This window comes from Chlorocebus sabaeus, chromosome 29, assembly GCF_047675955.1.
Source record: "Chlorocebus sabaeus isolate Y175 chromosome 29, mChlSab1.0.hap1, whole genome shotgun sequence".
NCBI lineage: Eukaryota > Metazoa > Chordata > Mammalia > Primates > Cercopithecidae > Chlorocebus > Chlorocebus sabaeus.
The window spans coordinates 11,151,837-11,179,600 of NC_132932.1; the positions used below are offsets into that span (position 1 = coordinate 11,151,837).

The window sequence follows — 27,764 nt, forward strand, 5'->3', positions numbered from 1 at the left end:
GTTTATCTTTGCAACATAAGGTAAAATGCATCTGGTTATTCCGGCCATCCTTCTGATTCAAACTATCCCCTTTCCTGGTATGATATTTAAATTAGATGTTAGTCAACATTGGCCAGTACATGAAACTCACTGATTCTAGCTATGGAAGAAAGTGACCTAATTCTGAATAGTGTCCACTATCCAGGCCAATACTTTGTGAGTTGAACAAAGTTAAATGGAAATAAGAGATTAAATTAGTATGATTTCAGCTTGCACATTTAATCAGCATAAGTTAGAGAACAAAGACAGGCCAGGGAGGCAGTGAGGCTCATGGCGGGAGTTTATTGTATCACTGTTGTTCAATTACATGGCTGCTTCCTCCTCCAGTCCCTATGTTATAAAACTGGTGGGCCTGGGGCTGCCTTTGGATTACAGCCCCTTGAAGTGATAAACATGCTGTTTCTCTGAGATTTGCCCCAGGAGATAAACATTTCCGATGGATTTTTCTGACAAAGGCAAGAAAGCTAATAATTGCAATGTCAGGCAAAGAAAAAAAGTGAAAACTAATTCAGTGGGATCCCTTATGAAAGAAGGAAGAAGAGCAAAAGATGTTTCACAACTGGAAGCATGAATTGTCAAAGCCTTTTGAGGATCTTTTGAATAAGCACATCCGCCAGGTTATAAATAATGACAACAGACAGTAATTTGCATGGATTAAGGTTGTTAACATTTATCAATTTCTGCATTTTAAGATACTCCCAAATTCTGGATGAGGAGTGTCTCTTTGTAGTGAAGGATTGATAGTGGGAGTAAAAGAATCTGATGAATTTAAAACTCAGATGAGAGAAAGCAAAGCTGTCCAGATCTAAACGGAGATACCATTAGTAGTTCCCATAAATCAAATCATGTTTATAGTGAGGATACAGTTGAATTGCCATCTGGACTTTTTAACCTCGACATTTATTTCCGAATCATTCCCTAATATTGGAAGTAAACTTAACCCTTGCTTTCATCTCCAGGGTTTGCCTTGATGCCAGTTTTTTTCTCTTTAAGAGAAATGATCTGATTTTTGATAAGGACAGAATGCCATGTGTGGCATTAAGTTGGAAGAACCAGAGAAATTCTTGTGTAACGTTAAGCTATAAAAGAAAGAAAACATACTTAGCTTTAAACCACATCAGCTGAGAAGAATTTAAAGTGAAGTCAGGGGTTGGGGAAAAGCAGGAAATCTATATTTCATCTGCTTAAGATTGGGGCACCTAAATGAAGTTAAAATATATAAATATATAATTATTTGATTTCTTTCCCCCCAAAAAGTCCTATGTATATATAGAAAGGTTAGACTACAAATAGAGAGAACTCCACATAGATTTTCAACAACTAAGACCAAACCTCTCATTAAATGACTAAATAATCAAGTCACATATATCTTGAACTTTTTGGAACTCTTATTTTTCTTTTAAAATTTTCTATTGACAATGTTTACAGTGACAAAAAGAAAAAGCCAAACTTCACATATGAAGTACTCTTTTGTTGTTGTTGTTGTTGTTGTTGTTTTTGAGACAGAGGCTACAGTGCAGTGTTGCCATCTCAGGAGAATTTAAACTGCAAACTCCGCCTCTGGGTTCAAGCGATTCTCCTGCCTCAGTCTCCAAAGTCGCTGGGATTACAGGCACCCGCCACCATGCCCATCTAATTTTTGTATTTTTAGTAGGGACAGGGCTTCACCATGTTTGTCAAGCTGGTCTCAAACTCCTCACCTCAAATGATGCACCATGTCCGCCCTCTTTTCTTTTTAATCTTTAGACTTTAACACTTTACAAGGTGGGACTCATCAACTGCTTTAGTAATTAGTATAGTGTTAAACATAAATCAAGTGGCTCAACAGGAAAGAGAACCTTAGGGTAGGTATTGGCAGTGATGGTGATGGGTGAGGGGTGGTACTGAACAGTGGATACATTGCTTCCTCTGGACCTGAAGGGACAGACAAGAGGCGTGTGGATTCTTCTTGGAACAAATTTGGAATCAAATTATGAGAACACATCTTTGACTATTCAGATATTGCTATCCTATATAATAGAAAACCACTGCTTTAAGAGAATAGACATTTATGATTGAAGGGAAGTTTGTAAGCTGCAAGGCTATATAGTGGAAAGGATGAAGAATACAGACTTGGGAAATAGAAACACATAGGCTCAAATTTCAGATGTCACTTATTGGTGAAACGAAGTTGAACAAGTTTCTTAAATTCTCCTGAGTCAAAATTGGTATTACCCTTAAACTGAAGATAACAGCATCTAGCTGGAAGTTTTAACATGAAACCTAAATTATAAACAGTGCAGGTCATGACTGGATATATGGGTAGGTGATAGCTGATGTTCTATATAAATAAAACATTTAAAAAATGGGTTTTGTGTCAAATCATGAGATGATGGATGGGTGCAGCCCAAGCAACATGTGTGAAATTCACATTTGAGAGGCTTAAATAACCCCTAGAAAAACATGAAGAAACAATGAACAAGACAACCTGTGGTTTCAGATGTCAGCCTCAAACTCCAATTCAGAATGGCCGGCAATCCATAGTGATGGCTCCGACAGGCATGCAAGTGACTTTTCACCCAAGAATGTGCTGTGTTCCAGGGCAGTTAGCATTTTCTCTGATGGTTTATGATCCTGCCTATCAACCCCGGTGGAAGACAGTTATTCACTGCTACCAAGTGCAGAACTTTTTCACTTACTTTACCATTTAACTGTGAATATTATTAAAGACAAAGATCTTTTTCTTCTCCTTTCTAACATGTTAAACTAAGAACCTTCCCACTCTGAATTACTGGCATCTTACTTTTTGACCCCTTGACAAGAAGAGTTGGAGTTACTAAAATGCTGTCATTTAAAGTGTTAGAGTGGAAACCAGAACATTACCTATATCAAGAAGGGGTTCCTTCTCAGGCATTCAGGTCTGGATAACATTTGTGCAAAATGAATGGTCCATTTGGAAATGAGTGGTTGGAAAACAGTCTGAAACTTAATACAGAATGGTGAGTCAGACTTTAGAAGCAGGTACCTTAGCTCAGGCTGTTATAGCTTCCAGCTTAGACTTGGAGGCTTAGAAACAATAGACATTTATTTCTCACAATTCTCAGGCTAGAAGTCCAAGACCAGGGAGCCAGCATGATCAGGTTCTGGTGAGGACCCTCTTCTAGGTTACAGATTGCTGATTTATATCTTCACATGGTGGAGAGAGACAGCCCTCTCTGGGGTCCCTTGTATAAGAACACTAATAGCATTCATGAGCACTCTGCCATCATGACTTAACTCCCAAATTCCCCACCTCGTAATGCCGTCACATTTGTAGAAGTGTATTGGGATTTCAACATATTAATTTTGGGGGACAAATATTTAATTCACTGAAGCCCAAAGAAACAATCTTTTCAATTGCAGGATCTCTGAAATTAGCCTATCCTTTCCCCCCATGATACAGCTCTGATCTTGTTGTTAACATCTTTCTCAGAAGTTCAGCATTTCTAGTGCCAGGAGAACTAAATGTTAACTCCTGAGAAAAAATACCTTCCTTCTCCCTGGAATGTGCTCTTTCATCTTCCAGTTTTAAAGTGGAATGGAACATTTTTCTTTTCTCATTTTATACATGAACCAATTCTCTTGTCAATACCAACTGTATTTCGTCAGTGTCATTTATAGTTATTATGAAAAGTTAAATGGAATGAAATTTGATAAAAAATATAAACCACTTATTAAAGCTACCTAATTGGGGAAAGGTGAGTTTAATCTACTGTTTCATTTTTAAGTTTCTGTTTCCTCTCCTTTTCCTCATAAATAGGAAAAAAAAATTGGCACAGAAACTTGGCTCTTGAGATTGTGAAGAAAGTTTATTCTACATGGAATTTGACACAAGCTGATCAGGGAATGTCTTTTGTCTGCAGACTTTCTTTAAAAAAGAAGAATTGGTTTCTTAACTGCTTTCAAAGGTTGCCTTGATAAGTTTCTTTGTGTCATTGTATCTTTCATTTTGAGTTGAAGGTTTTTCACCCAGCCCTTATTATAGATGACCTAACATTTTGCTCTGGGGCTGATGCCAGAATCCTTTTCCTTTAGTTCCTGGCAAGGTTGCTGCCATTTCCTATCTCACGCCTTCCTGAATTTACCTAAACTGAAGTTCCAGGCTTTTGTTGAAATGCTTTTCTCCCTTCCGCTCTTGTGTACCCTGTGTCACATTATCTGCAAAAGGTTGCAACCAACTTCCCTTCACTGTGGACACAGGAAGGGGAAATGAAGAGGGGAGAAGTTACTGATCTGATTCTAGAGGTCAAGGGTGTGGGAGGGTGAATGTACATTTCTCAATAGCTTTCGCTGCCATGTGTGCTTTCCTTTGTTGACCATCCCTTGCTATTGTGTTGGGGAGTCTTTTAATAACACCCAGCAGAGTTGACTCAATGGCAATACCAAGATGAAAAAGACTTGGTTAAAAAAAAAAAAATTATATGTGCACATTTGCCTGGCACATACGCAACAAATAACCAGCTATTTATTTCTGCAGGATATTCTGCGTCTGCAGCTTTTCTCACGTCATAAAGAGTATCAACGTACTTAATTCTCACAGAGTCTCATTAAATTAAGTGTTCTTTCACCACTCTAAAGTGAATAAAACTATAAACAGAGAATTAGGGAGGAGCAGTCTGTTGTCTAAGATCACACAGCGAGTGACAGGGCCACTGTTCAAAATCGATGCCCACCCCTGCTTTTTCAAACTTCCAGGCTGCTGTTAATGTATGAGCACACAGGCTGCTGACGTGGAAATCAAAGTTACAATCTAGGACAACTTTTTCACATCAAAAGGGCAGTGAGATTATCTTTTCCATTTAAATTATTCTCTTCTGGTGCAGCAGGCTAATTAATGTTAGTGTATTTCCATTTTTCCAGCCCAGAGATCCTTGGATGACTCTCAAGGTGCCTCACTTGCAACCTGGGTCTCTTGCAGGCCTTAATTAATGAGATTCCTCTGCTCCACTGTCTCTGCAGGGCTGATGGTAACCCTGTGGCTCTTCCATCCAGTTTGTGGTGATTACAAAAGGAGCCTCGGAGTCATGTAATAGGCAGGACCACTGCTCTTAACAGGGTCCAGCATCTGGGAGGGTAAGGCCTGGCATGAGGCTGGGACAAAGCATGTTTACAACACCCTGAAGAGTGAGCTTGAGCTTTTCAAGACCATTGAGAGGATACTTTGGAAAGTGCAGGAGTGCATTAATGAACACACAAATGTCTTTGATTTATTAGCATCCCTTAAGCATGAGAACTAATAGAATAACACATCAAAGGTAACATTTGCGTTATGAACGGAGGGCTCTGTAAACATGAACAATGGAGAGAAAGAAAATAGACCTTCTGTAGAGATATCATATCCATCCTCACACCTGCTTCTGGTCGGAAGATGCAATCCTTCATTCTGAGCATTTCCTCTGGCCAAGTCCATACTTTGGGGCCAGAATTAAAGGGAAAGAAAAGGAAAGAGAGAGAGAGAGAGGAAAACAGAAAGGAAAGAGAGGAGAGGTGAAGCAGATAAATGGAAAAATCAATGAGGACCCAGAGAAGTAATTGTTTGCACTTACTTTAAATGTTGAAAGTTGTCTTCTTCACTGCTTAATTCAAGGACAAATAGTGAAAGTATTTTCTAGAGGGAAATAATGAGGCATCGAGAGGTTAAGTGGGCGGCTGGGAGGAGCATCCAAGGCTCTGACTTTCCGTCCCCATCCAGCTGCTCTTCCTCCTCAGTTGGGGCCAAGTCCAAGACCACAAAAGACGCACTAGGCGTCCAAATAAAGCAAATAAAACAGAACGTGCAAACCTTTATGCAGACTTAATCAAAGCAAATGGATGGGACATTTTAAAGATATAACTCTAACCAGACCATTGCCTAATGGCCATATTTTCAAGTCAAAATGTATCACAATCACATACTAATTTAAATTATCACTCTTACAGAAATTAGATAGGAAAATTTTAAAACTGTATGCATCTCTGAAACATTTAGAAATGCATTGCTCTCCAAAGCTAAATTTTGAGAGAAGCTGAGAGCTTACACTTATCGACATAATTTTTCTTCTCCACCCTTAACCTGCCTTTTATGTTACTTCCTTAATGGTCTTTCTTAAACAAACACAAAAGTAAAGATTTTCTTCTGATTTTAGAAGCAATAGGTACCTGTTTTAGAAAATTTGGAAAGCACACAAAAGTATCAACAATAAAAATAAAAGCCACCTATAAATGCAAACATTCCTTTACTTTGGAGCACCATATGGGGTAAGAGGCACTGGGAGTTAGATATGAACTGACCCAGGTTTAGCCCCAGCTCTGTCCCTCAATATTGATGAGTCTCCAGGAAAATTACTTAGCCCTTTCAGGACTCACAATGTCCTTTGCAAAATGGAGGTACTAAGAGTGCTTATATTGTAAGATGCCAAAGAGGACTAAAGGGTGTGTGTCCAGTGCCTGGCATGACAGCACCCAGCAGGTTTTATTGAGCACTAACTCTTTGCCAGATGATAAGTTCAGCTTTAAGTACAGATTATCAAGTTATCAGTGGGGGAGTTGAGATTTGACACCCCACCCACAATGATAAAAAAATTTTATTAAAATTCTTGCGATTATGTTTCCCAGAAATATTTTTCTAAAGTTGATATTATAAAATATGTATAATTTTGCATATTATGTGGAGTGCTGTAGCATAAATCCCCCAATAATATATACACTCAAATATTTGTGACAGCTGCATGATACTTCAATATAGACTATTACATGGTTTACGTAAGTAATCCTCAGTTATTGGACTTCTAAGTTTTCGTTTGTTTGCTTGTTTTTTGAAGAAAACACTTTTGTTTATCAACCTTTTAAGGAATCTTAGATTTCCCTTTACTTAGAATAATATGATTGAGTCAACATTAAGGTACACTTTTAAGGTGTAAGTTTCATCTCGATGAATTACTTTCTATATTATTATGTCAATTATTCATGTTAATATATAAAGGCAAAGAAACTCCAATTAAAACCCTAAAATGATTTATTTGAAGATCAGCTCTTTGACAGAAATTGTAAATTTCACCCAAAACACTAGTTGTTAGAATAGACAGAACTTTTTCTCAAGTGAAAAACTGAGATCTACAAAAGTTCAATTTCCTTAGTTCTAAAAATGTAAAATGAAAATTATATATGTATGTATAATTGGCTCTGAATTTTACTCTCTGAATGTAACAGCATTTTGGTCTTACTATGCTGCCCCCAGATTTAAATATTATGCTTTCATGTTTTAAAATACTGCAAATGAATTAACCCCCAATTTGCCATAGGTAAACCAGTCAATACTTAGAACTCTGAATTTTTCTCCAAAGCTGCGGGGTTTGCACATGCACAGTAATGAAGTCCAAAAATCTCACTTAGCACATATATCATATAACAGAAATATTTACCAGTTGTTCTCAAAAAATAAATAGAGGTAAAAAAATAATTTCTGTACAAATGGATTCAAAATCCCAAATTGGGACCCCAACTACGTAATGACATCCCTGCTTTGTCCCAGCTCACCTGCCCACCAGACAGCAGCTCCTGTCTCAGTTGCTGGATATATCTGGTGGCTTAGTTAGTGCAGGGTTTAAAGCAGGCAGGGTGAGGGCTGCTTTTGCGTTGTTAAGGGAGGCTGGAGAAGGGGATGGTAGAAGCTCAGGGCTGTGACCCTGTGGTGTAATGCTTGTCAGAAACTTGAAAGTCTTCAGCCTTTTATCCATTCCAAGTGTTATACATTTGGTCAATTTGTTTTGATGTCTACTTTCCCTAGCTTTCTCAAATCGTTATCCCCATCACATCCTGGTTATTGCTTATCAGCTCAAATCCTCATTATCCTGATACATTTAGAAGGCAAATAAATGCAGCCACAGCACAGTAAAATACAAGGACTTGGCTGAGAGTGAGATCAGAACTTCCTGTGAGGAAGCTACAATGGACTATAAAAGAGGTCATTTAAAGCCCTTGTTAGATGTAGTAACATTCCTTAAAATCATGTGGTTTGCTTAGGATTAGGGTGCTTGTAAGTCAGTTGGAAAAAGGATACTCGTAAAAATCAGTCTTTCCTTAGCCTCTTCACTCATAAGCTACTTTTCATATTCCTTATGAGAATATCCTATTCATTATTCTTATATAATGGTTTTAATGTTTGCCTGATATTTTCTTTATGAATGTATCCTGATTTTATAAAATACCCTTCTTTGAAGACTTAGATTTTTTTCTTTCTAATTTTGACTTGCTATAAACTACACCAGGATGAACATAGTTTTAGCTATTGCATTGTAAATGTTCGTGATTATTTCCTTAGGGCAAATTCCTGGAGAGGGAAATGCTGCACCAATGGATACATGAGATGTCTCCCAGAAAAATCATACCAAGGTTTATTCCTGCCAGTAAATATATATAATACATGTATACATACACAGATATAAGCACATAATTATATAAGCCAATGAATAGCACATATATGTCCACAAGCTTATACATATATATTAAATAATTGTCATTTTCAGTTTTTAGAACTAAAGAAATTGAGCTTTTATAGTCCTCAATTTTTTCACTTAAAAATTCTATCTATTCTAAGAATAAGTGTCTTTGGTGAAATTTGGAATGTTTTGTCAAATAGCCCATCTCCAGATAATTTATGTTGGGGTTTTAATTAGAATTGCATTGTCTTTATATATTAACTTGTGAATAATTGACTTTTGTTTAACAATTAATTTTTGGATTAGAGCATTCCATCTTTCACTGTCTATTCAAGTACTTTTAAGTGTCAGAAAAATACTTTGTAATTTTGTAAATGCTTATTGATACAAGAATTTCTAGACATTTTATAATATTAGTCTTACAGTAAATGGGATATTTTTTAATGTTAGAATCTAACTGATATGGTTATCTATAAGCAAAAGTGTTTATTTCATTATGTTAACTGTGTAACTGGTAATTTTAGAGCTTCTCTTATCAATTCCAGTAGTTCACTTTTTTAAGTTAATTATTTTCAGTTTTCCAGCCAGACAGTTATATTATCTGCAAATGATGATAATTGTTTTTCATTATATATACTTAATTACATATATTATCTATATTAGATGTTTACAGATATTTTTTATTATGTTGTATTTGTTAGCATTTGAAAACAACATTACACAGTGATGGGAATAGTTGGAATTCCTTTCCCTAGCTTTAATGAGAATATCTCTAGTGAATTATCATTAGGCATAATGTTGATGGCTTATTTTATCAGAACATAGAATTTATCATACTAAATAAATGTCATTCAATTTGTATATATTTTGAAAGTTTTATTCCAAATGTATGTTGAACTCTACCAGATGCCTTTTGGAAGATTTTTAGATGAATAGATGGTGTTTCCTCTTTGATATATTGATGAGGTAGCATATTAGTAGATGTCTTCACATTGAAAGATCCTCATACTTACAGGATAAACCCCATTTTACCGTGGATATTAGTCACCTGATATGATACTGCTGTGGCATTCTTTAATTATGGGAAGTTGATTTTCCATGTGTACTCAAGTCTGAGAGAAATTCATTTTGTTTTTATGGTGTGCCACCTCATGATAATAATTGTAGTTTTCCATTTTTTTTTCATCCTTGAAATTGGTATAAGAAGTAACTATTGGCCAGGCGCGGTGGCTCAAGCCTGTAATCCCAGCACTTTGGGAGGCCGAGACGGGCGGATCACGAGGTCAGGAAATCGGGACCATCCTGGCTAACACGGTGAAACCCCGTCTCTACTAAAAAATACAAAAAAAACTAGCCGGGCGAGGTGGCGGGCGCCTGTAGTCCCAGCTACTCGGAAGGCTGAGGCAGGAGAATGGCGTGAACCCGGGAGGCGGAGCTTGCAGTGAGCTGAGATCCGGCCACTGCACTCTAGCCTGGGCGACAGGGCGAGACTCCATCTCAAAACAACAACAACAACAACAACAACAACAAAGAAGTAACTATTCCTTGATGTGTGAAACACTTACATGTAATTAAGTGATGTGCCTTTGGTTGGACATAAGGTGGACATTAGAAGCAGCTGTATTTTGACAAATTTTCAAATTCCTGCCAGAGTTTTTGTACAAAAAGTTTGTATGTATAGTTTGGTTATGCAGTAGAAAACCACTTTTTTTAAACAAAATGTTCAACTTTATTACCACTAAAATGAAATATTTCCTTATAAATGGTCTACTAAATCTTTTTATAGATGTGAAATTTTTAAAAAATTCTTTGTAGGTTATTCTGTCCTTTCTTATCAGTAACAGAGATCTTTTCAAGAAACTATTCACAGATCTTATTGGTCTTTTCAAAGTCCATTCCAGATTAACCAATATTTACTGCTCTTTTAATTCATTAATTTCTGCTTTTATCTATATTATCTTCTTTCTTCTACTTTCCTTACATTCAATTCATTTTTTTTTTTTTTTTGGTTCAGTTGAATATGTGATTTATTTACCTTCTTTTTAATTTTTTTTTGTGTTTAATAAACACTAATACAAATGATTTTTCTTTACCTCTACGATATGGCCATCCGTACCCACAGCATAATTGCTAGGTCCGCTGGTAAGTATTCTGCTTAAACTTGATTTCTACTTAAACTTGAAGAGGATAAGTCTGAAGGAGATGGTTGTAAGGTTGTAATGGTCACTTTAAGCATGGGAAGTGTTGGTCTGAGTCATTCATTTATCAGTTTTTGGCTCTTAAGCACCAGAAATTAAGGACCTAGGTCCTGAAACTATAAAGTATAGAGCTTATTTTACGAATTTCTCTTTATTTGAATGGCTATTTTCTTCATCTTTGACTGGCTGTCTATATTTACAATTACGTCCTTCCATTTGTCCTTCCCAGAATTAAACCATAAATACAACTTAAAGCTGCTAGTTTCTTAAAATATTTTTAATCATCCAGAGATTCCGTGCACAAATGACAAATCTTTTTCTCTCCCCTAGCATATTAACAAAAATATGTTACCCTTGTACCTACTTTAATCAGATCTGGCCTAATAAACGTGGTAGGGAGGCTATGAACAGAAGTTAGAAACAGCATGAGCCTCAAAGTAGAAATACGAATCCAGAAAAATTATTTGCTGAATGAGGAAGATAGCAGGAATGATTGGGGAAAACACATACCCCAACAGCCATGAAGCAGAACTTTCATTCCAAACCATCTTTACATTAAGTTTATTTTATATTTAAATTACATTTTTATATATAGATTCATGATTGACTGCACCATGTACTATTTCTATTGTTACATTATATATATGTGACTTTAGATGAGGAAGGCATATTAATGAAAGAATTCTTGTGTTGGAAAATTTATTTCACTATAAATTTATTTTTTCATCTTCTGTTGAGGAAAAGGCTTATCCTGTACTTTATTATTTGAAGGACTGGTTTTATAGAAAGAAGTGCAAAAGGATACTTAGAAAAAGGGAAATACTCAGGGAAAATAGAAAGGACGGTAAGAAGAAATAAAAGTTGGGAAAATTAGTACAGCTTGTATGGAAAGAGAGTGGGAGAAGAGGCTGCACTTTACTGACTTGTTTCAAGACCCAAGTAACTTGCAATCCTTTTTCGGGGCACAAAGAACCCCTATCTTAGTAGGTGTGGTACCTGCATCACAAGTCAGGCTCTCCTGGATTCTCTGGATTCTTTTTTTTTTTTTTTTTTTTTTGCTTCCTAATGACTAATAAGAGACATCAACTTCTCCTGTGACTTCCACATCCTTGTTCAGTTTAGGGTCTTGGGAGCCTGAGATGCCTAGTCTTCCAAAAGTAAGGATTACCGATATGGATCTCAAGGTCCTTATGCAACTACAAACGTGATGGAAGATTCGTCTCTAGATCAACTAGAATTGTAGCCCGTATAACCCATTAGATTTTCTAAGGCCCTCATAAAACCTACCCTGGTCTCTCCATGCTTTATCAGAAATCATCTATTGCCTGAGGGAAGATAATGGGAAAACAATGTCAATCTTATTAAGTTTTCTTGTTCATTTCTCTGTTGTCTGTATCCACTCCCTAGAATAATTTTTATGAGAGCAGTGATTTAGTTTTCTTATTCCCTATCACATCCTCAATGCCTGAATCAGTGTCTGACACATAGTAGGCCATCAGTAAATACATGTTGAACAAATAATAAACACAGAGGAATATTTTCTTACAATCTGGCTGATTGTCACAAAGACAAAGTATGTTCATCTTAAATGAAACTCAGAAGGTTGTAAACAGCATTTCAAACTTGGAACTGCTCTTTAACTGTTAAGTACATTTACAGTTCAGTTTAACACAGCCTACATCTTCATTTATAAGCCTGGTGAGGGTAAGGATTTGTGGCTTTTGTAATTATTTTGTTAATTCTCTTTCCCAGAAGCCCCATGGTTTTGTCAGCTGAAATAGTACACCCACTATAGAGTAGAGTGAATTCAGTGTTTATTTCTGCTGATGATGAAGGAACCATTCCAAATTACTGTACCAGATTTACATTGAACATGGACAAAAATCTTTAATCAAATAAATTCATACAAAAGGAACTCGGGGTATTTAATCAGAAGAGAAGGAGACAGAGGAGGCAAAGATGCCATCGTCAAGTGTCGGGGAGTCCATATTGTCATTTAGAAGAGGGCGTGGTCCTGATCAGTGTTGCATATGTTATTGCTCCTTTCCATGCCTATCTCAGTAAAGAAAATAGAGCAGATTTTAGTTCAATATAATCAGTAAACAACACTCAGGTATAACACAGAAGCAACAGTTCTCTAGAAATACAAAGCTCTCCAAAATTGTATCAATTCAAATAGAAGCTAAGTTCCTATATGACTTTTTATAAATATGGTAAGAATGACTTCTTGCCTATGTGAAAAATGGGATTCAACTAGATGGCCCATAATTTGCGTTCCAACTCTAAATTTCTAGTGTATATGACTGAATGAGGACCTGTAAAATAGTTTGCATTCCCTAAGAGGTTAGGGAGCTCTTAAAAAGTGTAAAACTGGTCACAAATATTAATTAAGAAGGTTGCAATCTATTGAGGAGCTCACTGTCAGTTTTAAGAAAAAGAAATGAAACAATGCAATGCAGGAGTTCAATAAAGAAATTTCAGAATACATTGCTGCTTAGTCCTGTAATTTTCCATAGCTACAACATCTAAGGCAGATACGTGGTGTGTCCAGCCCAATCAAATATCGTTTGCTATATGAGCGCAAGTCCTTCTACTATAGGGGTTGTAGGATGGTCTTTAAAAAGTCAAGAAACTGGATTTGGAGAGTAAGGTATACTGTGATCAATAAAAGACCTTACTAGCAAAAGACCCAATAAGGTGCATTCTATTAATCCTCAGAGATAAGTGAATGGATATTTGAGGACTGGATTAAATGCTCTCAACTTGGAGCATTTCTAAAGTTTTTTAACTTTGCTCACTCATGAGCTTAAATGTAGAAGAACAGGTGCCACTGAGCTAGGCGATCAGTGCTTAAATCCGTAAGTGTCTGCATCAGAGTTCATTGATCTGTTTCATATCTAATATATAGTTCCATTCATTCCTCACATCTGCCCTGTGAGATAGGTATCTTTTTTCCCATTTTACGGATCAGAGCAGAAAACATCAACATCCTCAGAATATAGCCCTAATACAGCCCAAAACCTGGACTAACATAGCTGGAATGATGAATGGGTTTTGGGAGTGAAATAGGAGATTGGAGAATAACACCCACATGGAAAGATGGAGGACTACATATTTGGCTCCTTCAAGCTGTCTGTTCTCAGTCATATTTGGAGAAACGGAGGTAGTTGAATAACTCCTGTGGTTGAAAGCCCCTAGGATAGCTCCCAGTGACCCTGCCTCCTGATGTTCACCCACTGTGTAATCCCTTCCCCTGGAGTATAGGTTGAATTACTTTATTCTCTAGAATAGAATGCAAAAAAAAAAAAAAAAAAAAAAAAAAAGTGATACGTTGTCACTTCTGAGATTAGGTTACAAAAGCATCGTGACTTCCGTCTTGCTTGTCCTCTCTGGCTCTCTGGGAGAACCCCAGTGCCATATTGTGGTGGAACTCTGGAAAGGCCCAGGTAGCAAGAAACTGCCATCCCCAGGAGTAAATAAGGACTTGAGGCCTCCCAACAGTAGTGTGAGTGAGCATGGAAACAGGTCCTTCCCATGGAGCCTTGAGGTGACTGCTGTGCAGGCTGACACCTTGATTGCAACCTTGTGAGAAGCCCTGAGTCAGAGACACTCAGCTAAGCCATACCTGGATTCCCAACTCACATAAATTATGAGATAATAAGTTTGCTGTTTTAAGCTGATAAATCTTGCTATAACCTGTTACACAACAAATGATAACTCATACACTCCTGTTAAAAGTGAGTTATCTTTGGGATCTAGGAAAGTTTAAGAAGATTTTAGGAGGAGGAGTGGAAGTTTGAACTAGAAAATCTCGGCTAATAGAAAGTCTTGAATCAGTGCAGAAAACAAACCGGGAATATACAAAGATGCTGAGACTGATTTCCCCCGATACAGATAAGCAGAGCAGGAACTATAGAGCCACTAATATTAAGTGACAGATGATGTGCCAGGAAATAATGACACTTAAAACAGCTACCTGAACAGGTAGGGCAGTTGTTTACATTTGCTTTATTACAAGGATGCTTTATTCTGTTTTACTCTGGGGGTGTAGAAAACCAACCTTGTCACATTCTCATCCAGCACCTTTCCTTGGCTCCCCACTATCTACACAAACATGCCTGATCTTTCTAGTGAGGCACAGCAGGCCCTCCCGTTGTCAAGCATCTTCCTGCCCCTTCAGGTTCACCTCTTGCCCATCACTTCTTCAGACTTTATGCAAGGAGGTCTCTAAATGCATCAAAGACTTTAACACCTCTTGACCTTACAGCGATGGTCTCATGTTCCTGGAACGTTCTTTATCACCTTCTTCAAAGGTTAACTCCTCAGATGCTTTTATGATTTCCTGGAACCGTCCCACTGCCAAGGCAGAGTTTCCTTTCTGTGTGTCCCCTGAGGACCAGCTTTAAAGGCAACTGTAGAACACCCCATGTTATATTGAGATGATCTTTTCCTAGGTCTTTCTTTCCATCCCTCCCTACGGTAGGCGCTGAGCTGAACTGCCCTATCACTTGAAATATTTTGTGTGTAAACCCAATTTTATAACTGTGTTTTGCTTCATCAAAAGCTTGTATAGCTGCCCATTAGAGCTTAATATCAGACTGAGACAAGATCGGGATAGATTCAAACATACTCAATATATATCATTTATGTCAAAAGCAGATCATCTCAACATTTTTGTAATTTTACAGAGATGATGACATGGTTGCTCCGTTGCTCTTAGTCTCTTTAAAATGTTTTAGTAGCTCAAAGACACCTCCCTCCCCACTACTAGTGTTCTTAAAACCTGTAGAGGTCCTTGTGCAGCCCTGTGATTTCTTGTTTTCCTGTAGAATCTGTTGACTTTTTGTGAGCTACAAAGCAAAAATAAAATAAGGAAACCCATATGTATGCTTGTGTTATATATGCATCTTGAGTAAGTTCTTAGAAGTGCTGGAGCAGTGTTTTTCAACATGTTGCAGCCTCTGTGGTAGGGTTTAATGTTGTTAATTTTAATCAAACACAATGCCAACTACTATAGTCCATGCACCCCTTTGTCATATCTGCAAAACGAAACAGGGACATCTAATGGTTCTTGTCAACTCGTGTTTAGTAAAAAACCTCATATAATATTAGAAAAAAAGGAGACAGTGGCCAAAACGTCTCTAAAAGAGTGACATAGTTCGAAGGCTGGAAAGGATGTCAGAGACCGGCTGGTGCAACATCCTCACTTTTCCAGTGGCAAAAGTGACTGAAAGTTGTGAACTAACAGACTCAGTCACACAGCTGGTTAGTAGCAATGCTGGGAGTGATGTGGGAACACAGGCAAGTCAACAATTTTCTATTTTATAGGGAAAGGCAAATATCCTCAATTTTGCTTCAACTCTCTGAATATTTGGGACAGATCATATATTACCGTTAACAATGCAGATATCAGCCTTGGGCTCTGCTTCCTTTTGTCTGTATAAAGAGCTCACACTAGATCAATCAACATGATGCATTTGCATGGTGTTGTACTGGCTCACATTTTCTCTTGGATCCTGCCTTCTGTTCTTTCCATATCCCTTTTGTGTATGAAAACATGGAACACGTTGCGGTCTGCAGTTACACTGGCTGAGAACAGACATTGAATCAATCCCTGGGAGCAATAGATTCAACCTTGGGAAGCTCCAGCATGTTCTGGCAGCTGCTAGTGAAACTTGTACTATACATGTCTCCCAGAAATTTCCTGGGCATGTTGCTTTTTAAGAGAAACATTTATATAAACTACCCGTTGTGCAAACTTAACATCAGTTAGTGGTTTCTCATGCAACTTGTAGAAACTTTGCACAATTCTCTGAAGAGAAAGCAGTGATTAACCCAGAAAGAGACTTGCTGAGAGAAATAGGGCCCTGAGTAACTAGAAAGAAAACTCAAGTCTGTTGGAGACAGGGTTACTGACGTTCTGATTCTTCCTTTGCCTTTTCCTTGCTGTGCTAGAGAGAAATCAGTCCACATGACAAGATTTTAAGTATATATGAAATCTTACTTTTTAGGAGTTCAAGGAGAAAAACAAACTGAAACAAACAAACAAAAAAACAGCAGGTATATAAAAAACACGTGTGAAAAGGTGAGCATTTCAAAGGAGAGAGGGATAACAAATAATGAAGAAATGCACTGAAATATCCTCAAATAGATGTAAAGCAAAGTAATAATGCTGTATTCCTTTCTGCAAATTAAATTAAATACACTACATTTTATTACATTAATTTTTGTGGGTGTATGGTAGGCTTATAGATTCATGCGGTGCATGAAATATTTGGATACAAGTATGCAGTGTGTAATAATCACATCAGGGTAAATGGGGTATAGATCACTTCTACTATTTATCCTTTGCGTTAAAAACAATCCAATGATACTCTTTGTTATTTTAAAATGTACAATTAAATTATTTTTGATGATAGTCTCCCTGTTGCTTTATCAAATACTAGAACTTATTTATTCTCTCCATTTTTGTGTCAATTAACCACCCCAGCTTCTGGTAACCATTCTTCTACTCTCTATGTCCATGATTTCAATTGTTTCAATTTTTAGCTTCCACAAATAAGTGACAACATGCAAAGTTTGTCTTTCTGTGCCTGTCTTATTTAACTTATAATGACATCCAGTTCCATCTATGTTGTTGCAAATGACAGAATCTCATTATCCTGTAAGATTTCTACTGAAAAGCCCACTGCCAAATGTATTTGAACTTCATCACATGCTATTTGTTTCTTTTCTTTTGCTGCTTTTAGAATTCTTTCTTTATCCTTGACTTGGGGGATTTGATCATTAATGCCTTGAAGTAGTCACCTTTGGGTTATATCTGCTTGGTGTTCTCTAACCTTCTTGAACTTGAGTGTTGATATCTTTCCCTAGGTTTGGGAAGTTCTCTAACATTATCTCTTTGAATAACTTTTTCATCTCTGTCTCTTTTTCTACCTCCTCTTTAAGACTATTGACTCTTACATTTGCCCTTTAGAGGCCATTTTCAAGATCTTATAGGCATGCTTCATTGTTTTTCATTCTTTTTTCTTTTGTCTCCTCTGAGTGTGTATTTTCTTTTCTTTTTCTTTTTTCTTTTTTTATTTTTGAGACAGAATCTTGCTCTGTCACCCAGGCTAGAGTGCAGTGGTGCAATCTTGGCTCACTGCAACCTCCAACTCCCAGATTCGCTGCCTCACAGGTTCAAACGATTCTCATGCCTCAGCCTCCTGAGTAACTGGGACTACAGGTGCAACCACCATGTATGGCTACTTTTCTTTAATTTTTAGTTTTAGTAGAGACAGGGTTTCACTAGGTTGCCCAGGCTGGTCTCGAACTCCTGGAGAAACTTGCAGGCATCTACCAGCTTCAGCTTCAGGTATAAGCAAGGATTATAGGTGTGAGCGACCATGCCCAGCCTGACTGTATTTTCAAATAGCCTGCCTTCAAGCTCACTAATTCTTTCTTCTGCTTGATTAATTCTGCTATTAAGAGACTCTGATGCTTTCATCAACATAACAATTGCATTTTTCAACTGCAGAATTCCTGGTTAATTCTTTTAACTTCTTCGTTAAATTTATCTGATAGAATTCTGAATTCCTTCTCTGTGTTTTCTTTAATTTCTTTGAGTTTCCTCAAAGCAGCTGTTTGAATCCTCTGACTGATAGGTTATATAGCTCTGCTTCTCTAGGATTGGTCTTATTTATTTCATTTGGTGAGGTCATGTTTTCCCAGATGGCCTTGATGCTTTTTGATGTTCGTCTGCGTCTGGGCATTGAAGAGTTAGGTATTTATTATAGTTGTCACATTCTGGGCTTGTTTGAGCCTGTCCTTTTTGAGAGAGATTTCCAGGTATTCAAAGGGACTTGGGCCCCAAGTCCAATAATGCTGTGTTTTTTGTAGACTTGTATAGGTACTACCTTGGTGGTCTTGGATAAGATCCAGAAGAGTTCTCTGGATTAACAGGCAAAGACTCTTGTTCTTTTTCCGTACTTTCTCCCAAACAAATGGAGCCTCTCTCTCTGTACTGAGCCACCTGGAACTAGGGGTATATTGATGTAAACACCCCTATGGCCACCACCACTGAGACTGCACTAGGTCAGACCTGAAACTAGCACAGCATTGGGTCTGGTTGAAAGTCCTTCCCTTCAGGATGGCAAGCTCTCCGAGACCCTGGATATGTCCAGTGATGCTGTCTGGGAGCCAGGGATTGGAGTCAAAAACCTTAGCAATTTACATGATGTTCTACTCTACTACAGCTAAGCTGGCACTCAAATTATAATACAAAGTCCTTCCCACTCTTCCCTCCTCTTTCCACAGTGGCGGAACTGGTCCCTTTCTCTGTGGTCACAGCCAACAGTGGTCAACAGGGGATTCTGCCAGGTGATTGCCATTGCTCACTTAGAGCCCAAGGGCTCTTCAGTCAGCTTGTGGAGAATGCTGACTGGCCAGGGATTCACCCTTCATGGTAGGTCCAGAAATGTTGTCCAAGAGCCTAGGCCTGGACTCAGGGCCCCCAAGAGCCTGCTTGTTGCTCTGCTCCACTGAGGCTGAGTTGGCACCTGATTTTTAGTTTCTGTGACAGTGTTTATCTGTGTGCAGACAGTTGTTAAAATTTGGTGTTCTAGCTGTGGGGATGAATGGTATAGGTTTCTATTCCATCATCTTGCTCCACCAAAAAAAAAAAAAAAAAAAAAAAAAAGCAACATACAAAGATACTTTATTTCACTTATTGATAATACACTATCATTATTTATGTAGAATATTTTATTCATGCTAAAATTAGAGTCAACTTTAATATCCATCTAAAAAGAACAAATAATTATTTTATCTGTTACATTAGGGAAATTTTAATAAACATAGTAACAATGTGTTACCTGTCAAAAAATGCTTTTTTAACTTTTTATCTCAGTTGTTTTCACAAAAAAGTCTCATGAGGAAAGAAGAGTAAGAATTATCCCAATTTTACAAATATAAGCAATTCATCTCAGAGATTAAGTAATTTGGCCAAGGTCATCAAAAGTTAGAAGTGTAGTTGGCAAAGATTCAAGAGTTGATTATGCCCAGGGACATTCCTATGATATTAACCTGCCTTGGAAGGCCTGGAAAGTCCCTTATAGACCCAGAAAACTTGATTAATAAAGAATTGAGGAGAGCTGCAAGAGTATGGATCAGGGCGTCTCAAAAGTGACACTGTCAGGGTTATCCACTGGAGTGGAGTAAAGAGAACAGGCCCAAGGATACCTCATGTGGGCTCCTACCCAAAATGAGCAGGCCCAGAATCCAGCAGAGGAGAGAACTGAGATGATAGGGAAGTCAAATACTAAAGAAGAGATCAGGGGACATTAAAGAGAAACTGACTTATTGACAATTTAAACCACGGTCCTTTTAATCACCACAATCTATTTTTCCTTCTACAGTAATTGAGTTGGAGGCAGGCACATGGCAAGACAATATTTCTCAGCCACCCTTTCAGTAAGGTTTGGCAAGGATCTAAGCTGTCCCTAGTGGATATGTGTCTTCAGGTGTAGCTCATGATAGAGTATGTGACTTCTCCCTATTTCCTTCTGCTTTCCCACCTGCTAGAACCCAGATATGGTGGTACCATGCAATACTAAGGAATGCAGTCCCTGATTGTCTATGTGGGGCAGGCTGACTGCCAGCCGAAACTCTCACCTGTGTCTATATGAGCAAGAGAAAAATATCTTTGTTTCCCCAAACTTTTTGGCATGAGGGACTGGTTTCATGGAAAGCAATTTTTCCACGGACTGGGAGGGAGATGGTTTTGGGTTGATTCAAGTGCATTACCTTTATTGTGCACTTTCTTTGTTATTATTACATTGTAATATATAATGAAAAAGTTATGTAACTCACCATAATATAGAATCAGTGGGAGTCCTCAGCTTGTTTTCCTGCAACTAGACAGTCCCATCTCAGGGAGATGAGAGAGACAGCAACAGATCATCAGGTATTAGAGTCTCATAAGGAATACGCAACCTAGATCCCTTGCATATGCAGTTTGCAATAGGGTTTGTGCTCCTATGAGAATCTAATGCTGCTACTAATCTGACAGAAGGTGGAGCTCTGGCAGTAATGCAAGCGACGGGGAGTGACGGTAAATACTGATGAAGTTTCACTTGCTGCCCACCTCCTGCTGTGTGGCCCACTTCTTAACAGGCTATAGAACAGTACCAGTTCATGACCCTGGGGTTGGGGACCCCTGTCCTAAGATATGTATTTTTTTCAAATTGTATCAACTTTGTTTTACCTCCTGAATGCAGGAGTAAACTAACATTTACATCCTATGCCCACACCCAATTAGATGCTTTACCAGTGTCTGATCAGATAGTTGTAACAACTCTGCAAGGTGGATATAATTCTTCTTATTCTGTAAATGAGAAAACTGGGTCTAAGAAGAGATTAACTAACTTGATGAAGGCTCCATGGGAGACAGTGAAATGTAAGGGTGGGAAGTGGAGTTTTGACTAGCTGGTTGCAAACCCTGCCTGTGCTCTTCATTGAAATGTAATTTTTAATCTCCCTAAGCCTCATTTTCTTCTTCTGTAAAATAGGGATAATTACAGAACCTGTCTCTTAGGGTTCTTGGGAAATTCAATAAGATAATCAATCTGAAGTGTCTGATATAGAGTAAGAGCTCAGTAAGTGCTGATGTCTTTATTCCACAGCTAGTAAACGGTTGAGATAAGATCCGAACCAAATTCTCTGATGCTCCAAAACCCATAATCTTGTCACCCAGGGAGCAAGATCTGATCCGTCTTTGTGCTGCCTGTTTCCTGCTTTTAGAGCACGTTTTTCCTCCCTTCCCACACTTGTAGCTGCTACCTTTTTAGTGGATTGCTTGTGAGGCTTAGGCCTAGTATTGTATCTGCTACTGAAACTAAAAGTGGTCATAAAGAAAATATAGTTTCCTGCCATTAGAAAGACTTTCCTCTGCGTCCAGGGAAAGATGTTTCATCCTTTTAATACATAACACAGTTATACAGGTCCTCCAGTCAAAACACTCCAAAATATATATTTGTAAAAACATAGTTAAGATGTCATAGTTTTCCCTACAGTACTTTAGAACTAAATGTGTAGCATCATTTGTTTCTGTTTCCTCATCCTGAGGTCCCTCCCCTTTCTTCCAGGTCACCCATCTGCTGACTGTTCTGGTCCTTTTTATGTAAGCACATCAGTGTGGCCACTCGAAGATCCACACACCTGAAGGAATTCACTTCCAGGAAATGTAAATGCATTTGCCCAGTATCAGTGTCCCATTTTATTTTTAGTCCTTTTCTTTCCTAATAGAATTCTTATCACCATCAGTGAAAACCAAAATTGGGGGTTGGGGAGAGGTGGGTCAAAGGACATAACTTTAAGTTAGGAGAAATAAGTTCAAGAGATCTTATGTTGTACAATAGTTAGTAACAACAAATTGTATTCTTGAAAATCGTTAAGAGAGTAGATTTTAAGTGTTTTTACCACACAGACACAAAAATGGTATGTGCGTGAGGTAATGCATATGTTAATTAGCTCAATTCCACCATTCCATAATGTATACATATTTCAAAACATCACATTGTACACAATAAATGCATACACTTATTTTTGGTCAATGAAAAAAAATGGGAAGTCTTTTTCATATTCCTCTAGGGCATCCCTGCTCATTAGAACTGTATTAGTCCATTTTCAAGCTGCTGATAAAGACATACCTGAGACTGGGTAGTTTATAAAAGAAAGAGGCTTAATGGACTCACAGTTCCACATGACCAGGAAGGCCTCACAATCATGGTGGAAGGTGAAAGGTATGTCTTACATGGGGGAAGACAAGAAAGAATGAGAGCCAAGCAAAAGGGGGTTCCCCTTATGAAATCATCAGATCTCCTGAGACTTATCCACTATTAATTATCTCCGACCAGGGCCCTCCCACAATATGTGGGAATTATGGGAGCTACAATTCAAGATGAAATGTGGGTGGGGATACAGCCAAACCATATTAAGAACTCTCTGCAATGATGGAAATGATTTGTATCTGTGCTATGCTGGCCAGTATGGTAGCCTCTAGCCACATGTGCTGTTGAGTACTTGAAATATGGCTAGTTTAACTCAAGAAACCAAAACTATAATTGCAGCATATTTAATTTTTATTAAGTTAAATTTAAACTGCAATAGGTAGCTAGTGACTACTGTATTGGCAGCACATTTCTAAAGTCTAGTCCAATAGGAAGCATAATATACAAGCCACATATGTAATTTAAAATTTTCTAGTAGCCACGTTAAAAAGCTAAAAGAAAAGAAATGAATGCAGATAAAAGTTATTTTTAGCAACATATTTTATTATCATGTTATTATGGAATCTTCACGTACAATAATAAACATGTAATTAATATTAACATTTTTTCAGACTTTTTTTTTACACTAATTCTTTGGAAAGCTCTTTTGTATTATATTTTAGGCTTTCAGACATCTCAGTTGAAACCACTCAGATTTCAAGCACTCAACAGACACAGGACCTGTGGCTACCGTATTGGATGATGCAGCCCTATAGCATTAAAGTGTATGCTTCTTAGCGGCAGGGGTCTGTCTTATCTGTCAATAAATCCCTTGCTTTCAACACTACACTGGCCCATAAGAAGTCTTTAATAATTGTGTTTATTGACTCCCATTCAAGATGATCAATTCTCACACTGGATTTACAGTTAAACCAAATAATGCCTACAAAAATATATTAAGCTCTTATATTAGCACTTACATTTAGAGTTAAATCTGTTTTATTTTTACAAGTACCTAAATGTTATGAGTTTCCATGTATATTGTGAATTTTAATGCTTGAGAGCAGGAATCAGCAACCATTTTCTATAAAGGACCAGATAGTAAATATTTTAAGCTTTGCAAGTCATATAGGCTCTGCCGTAACTACTCAAGTCTGCTGCTCTAGGGCAAAGTGATCATAAACCGTATGTAAATATATGGGTGTGGCTGTGTTTCAATAAAGCTTTATTTACAAAAATCAAGCATCAGGCAGGATTTGGTCCTGAATGCTGAATTTTGCTAGCTCTTGCTGTACCTTACAGTAAGGTCTGTATTTTAAATATATGTTGTCCTTAACACTTAACATGGTACTGCATAAACTAGAGGTGTTCAATATGTAAATGCTGACCTAATATGAGAAAAGTATTCTGCTTCTGTTTAAAACCATCAGTTCACGTAGTTACTCTTTTATGAAACATTTATTGCATGCTTAAATTGCTGCATCCTCAGGACCTTGCACCATGCCGGACACATAGCAAGTAATTAACAAATGTTTATTAATGACTAATAAATGGATTAAATAGCTTACTAGGGGCTGAAGGAATCCAGGAGGACTTCAAAGAGGTGGTAGCATTTGAAATGAGTATTAAAGGTAAGAGATAGCAGAGAAACCTGTCAAATACTACCTCAGCTAGGTGAAAAAAGTCAAGGTCAATATCAGTAGTCACAAATTATGTTAATAGTAGGTATTCTTCTTTGGGAGGTTGGGGCGTGTGCAGCGTTTCACTCTGTCACCCAGGCTGGAGTGCAATGGCGCGATCTCCCCTCACTGCAACCTCCGCCTCCCAGGTTAAAGCAGTTCTCCCGCCTCATCCTCCGGAGTAGCTGGGATTACAGGCGAGCGCAATCACTCCTGGCTAACTTTTGTATTTTTTGTAGAGACGGGGTTTCTCCATGTTGGCCAGGCTGGTCTCGAGCTGACTCAAGTGATCCGCCCACCTCAGCCTCCCAAAGTGCTGGGATTACAGGCATGCGCTACCGCGCCCAGCTGATAGTAGGTATTCTTGATGTGGTGTAATAAAAATAGCCCTTTACCTCTGCATTTTTCTTCCCAATAACTCATAGAACCAGTCTTATTATGTGAAAAATATTAGATAAATTCCCATAGAGGGACATCCTACAGAACATTTGAACAGTACACCCAAATTGTCAAGGTCATCAAAAACAAACAAAGTCAGAGAAACTATCATGACCAGGAGGAGCCTAAGGAGACATGAGCACTAAATGTCATGTGTTATCCTGGGACAGAAAAGGGAATTCTGTAAAGACGAAGGAAATCTGAATAAAGTATGGGTTTTAGTATATGATAATGTATCAGCATTAATTCATTAGTTGTGACAAATATCCCATAATAATCTAAGATGTTAATAATAGGGGACACTGAATCTGGGGTATATGGAAACGCTGTGTACTCTCTGCTTATATTTTTCTGTAAATATAAAAATTTTTTTAAAAATAAAGTCTATTTAAAAATAAAGAGCAGATGCAATCTACCAGCCAGCAGGCCTGGAATGCTAATTGCAAAACTGGCCAAAAATTTAAAAGTAAGGTTCTCTAGAAAGAAGAAAAGGGCACCTGAATCCAGCTACAATGAACAGCATGAGCAAGGACATGGAGACTTGGCATAGTCAGTGGCATACACTTCTTGCTAATGACAGGATGAGACATGAAAGGTTTGGAGGTGAGGTGGAAAAATATGACCAAATTTGTGTTTTAAATCTGAGGAGTGGGACAGTGACATTGGTGGTGGGAGTCACCTCTGTGTGTTTTATAGTGGACAATATCACATTGCATCACATCAAGAATAGTGCAGCATTAATCTGCTTTTTACTGTTAAAAGAACCCTCTAGGCTCAGCCCTTTTACACTGGCAGAAGGAGGCAGATGAACTCATACAACAAAATCAGTTAGTTCTAAATAGTTTCTTTTTTCCTTTTCTTCTGTTTTGTTTTTGAATTAGTGATATGGTAACGGTAGTGAGAGCCAAAGCTTGCAGTTGCAAGAACTAGACTGAGGACCTCAGCATGAAGTTGAGACAGTGAATGCCAACTACATCTCTGCTAATAGCCTCATTTTCTAGATGAATAAACAGAGCCATGGAGGGATTAAGTTACTGATCCAAGGCCTTACAGTCAGAATTCAAACCTTAATACCACACAGTACTACTGTTGCTGTAACAGATATCATTCTGGTTAAAATCATACTCTCTTGTTTAAGTGAGAAATGATTAAGGTTATCACTTTGGTTTTTAAAACTTCCATTAATGGGTAAGTGAAGCCATGTAGACTTGCAAATATATATATATATATGCCTGATATCCTAGCCACTTAGAGGGAGATTTTGAAAAGTTGCCACCTTGAATCACCAGATGGTGCAACGTTCATGTCAGTGGTAATGATAATAACACAGAACTGGAAAGAACCTATCTGTAGAAAGCTATTTAGTCATGTTGAATCCAGTATGTAAGTTTCTTGTGGCTGCTGTAACAAATAAGGACAAGAATAGTAGCGTAAAACAACAGAAATCAATTCCCTCACAATTCTCGAAGCCAGAAGTCAAAAATCAAGGTGCTGGCAAGGTCATAGTCCCACTGGAGCTTCTAGGGGGATTTTCTTGATGCCTCTTTTAATTTCAGGTATGTTGCTGAGAGAGGAAGAAGAGGGAGTGGTAGTCTGATAAATAATAACAATTTAAACTTCTTCCTTATGTGTCATATTAAACCACATGAATTAATTTTATACTCTCACCACCTGTACCTTGGAATGTCAATGATTTAAGATACCAAGAAGTAGTTCTTTCATACTCTAATTTTTTTTTTTTTTTTTTTTTTTTTTTGAGACAGAGTCTCGCTGTCACCCAGGCTGGAGTTCAGTGGCACGATCTCAGCTCACTGCAACCTCTGCCTCCCATGTTCAATCAATCATTCTGCCTCAGCCTCCTAAGTAGCTGGGATTGCAGGCACCCACCGCTGCACCCAGCTAATTTTTGTATTTTTAGTAGAGACGGGGTTTCACCATGTTGGCCAGGCTGGTTTTGAACTCCTGACCTCAGGTGATCTGCCTGCCTCGGCCTCCCAAAGTGCAGGGATTACACATACTCTGAATTTAAGGACCTCTAGTACAAGGCATTTTTAGTTGCTTGACTTCCAGTTATCTTAATACAAATATATTCCATTTACTCTTGTGAGTTGGTCTGTATAGAGAATTCATGTGGGGATCTGGTTTGAATATGAAAATGTACCCTTGGACACAGGTGTCCATATATGTGTCTGTTCTCATGGCTATAGTCACCACAATTCTAAGATCAAAAACAGTGGAGTGAGATGGTATTCAGACTGATGAGAACGTGTTTGGCAGAGACTTTCAGTGCTGAATCTCAGCGGCTTTGTGAGGATGCAAAGCCTGTGGTTCAGGCCTAGTGTGTGAGGGATGAGGCCTTCAAACTCTGACTGTCTCCATACTCTGACAGAGTTTTTATCATAGGCATGGGGCTTCAGATATTTATCATTTTCGTCCCTTCTTAACAATGATGATAACTTCTTATATCTGAGTTCACCATTATTATGGAATTTCCTCAGAGTGTTGGAGATTTTACCTTCAACTCTGCTGTGGAAATTTCACATACCAAGGAGATTACAACACCATGGCTCTCCATATCATTTTTCTCCTAAGTATGCATTTGAAAGCGCTGCAAAGTAGCATGCGTTTGTGGTTGAACATGAGGTGTATGACTGTAGCTGCGACTTCATGGCCTGAGGTTGCTGACAGATTTGGTGATTGTCCAATTAATTTGATTAATATTGACAACATAAACAGGCATTTCATCTCAATGTGAGACATGTCTGTTTTACATTTTTAAAAACAGGTTTATTGAGATTTAATTCCATGTCATCGAGTGTAATAGTTTAATGTGTACAAGTAAGTGGTTTTTACTATGTTCATAAAAGTTCAGTTATGTGTAGATCAGCATTGGCTAATTTCAGAACATTTTCACCACCCCTAAAAGAAACCTCATATGTATTAGCAGTCACCTCCCATTCCCCCTGCCCCCAGCCCATGGCAACCACTACTATAATTTCTGTCTCTATGGATTTGCTTCTTCTGAACATTTCGTATATGTGGAATCACATAACACTACAGCCTTTTGTGCCTGATTTCTTTCACTTAACAGAACATTGTTAAGGTTTGTCCCATGTTTATAGCACACATCAGAACTTCATTCCTTTTTGTGTCTCAGTAACATTCTGTTGCATGTATATATCACATGTTAATCTTTTCAACACACATGTGGTGTATACATGCAAT

The 27,764-nt window shown here is 37.9% G+C and overlaps 1 long non-coding RNA gene across 2 annotated transcripts in view; it reads right to left on the reverse strand.

Annotated features, from left to right (window-relative positions):
• LOC103231238 (uncharacterized) overlaps positions 1-6,087 on the reverse strand; it is a 60,911-nt gene extending 54,824 nt beyond the window's left edge. For both annotated transcript variants that reach the window (XR_012091797.1, XR_012091798.1), the window contains exon 1: positions 5,604-6,087. This is a non-coding gene — a long non-coding RNA (uncharacterized lncRNA). The remainder of the gene's footprint in view (positions 1-5,603) is intronic.
• Between the last annotated feature and the right edge of the window lie 21,677 nt (positions 6,088-27,764).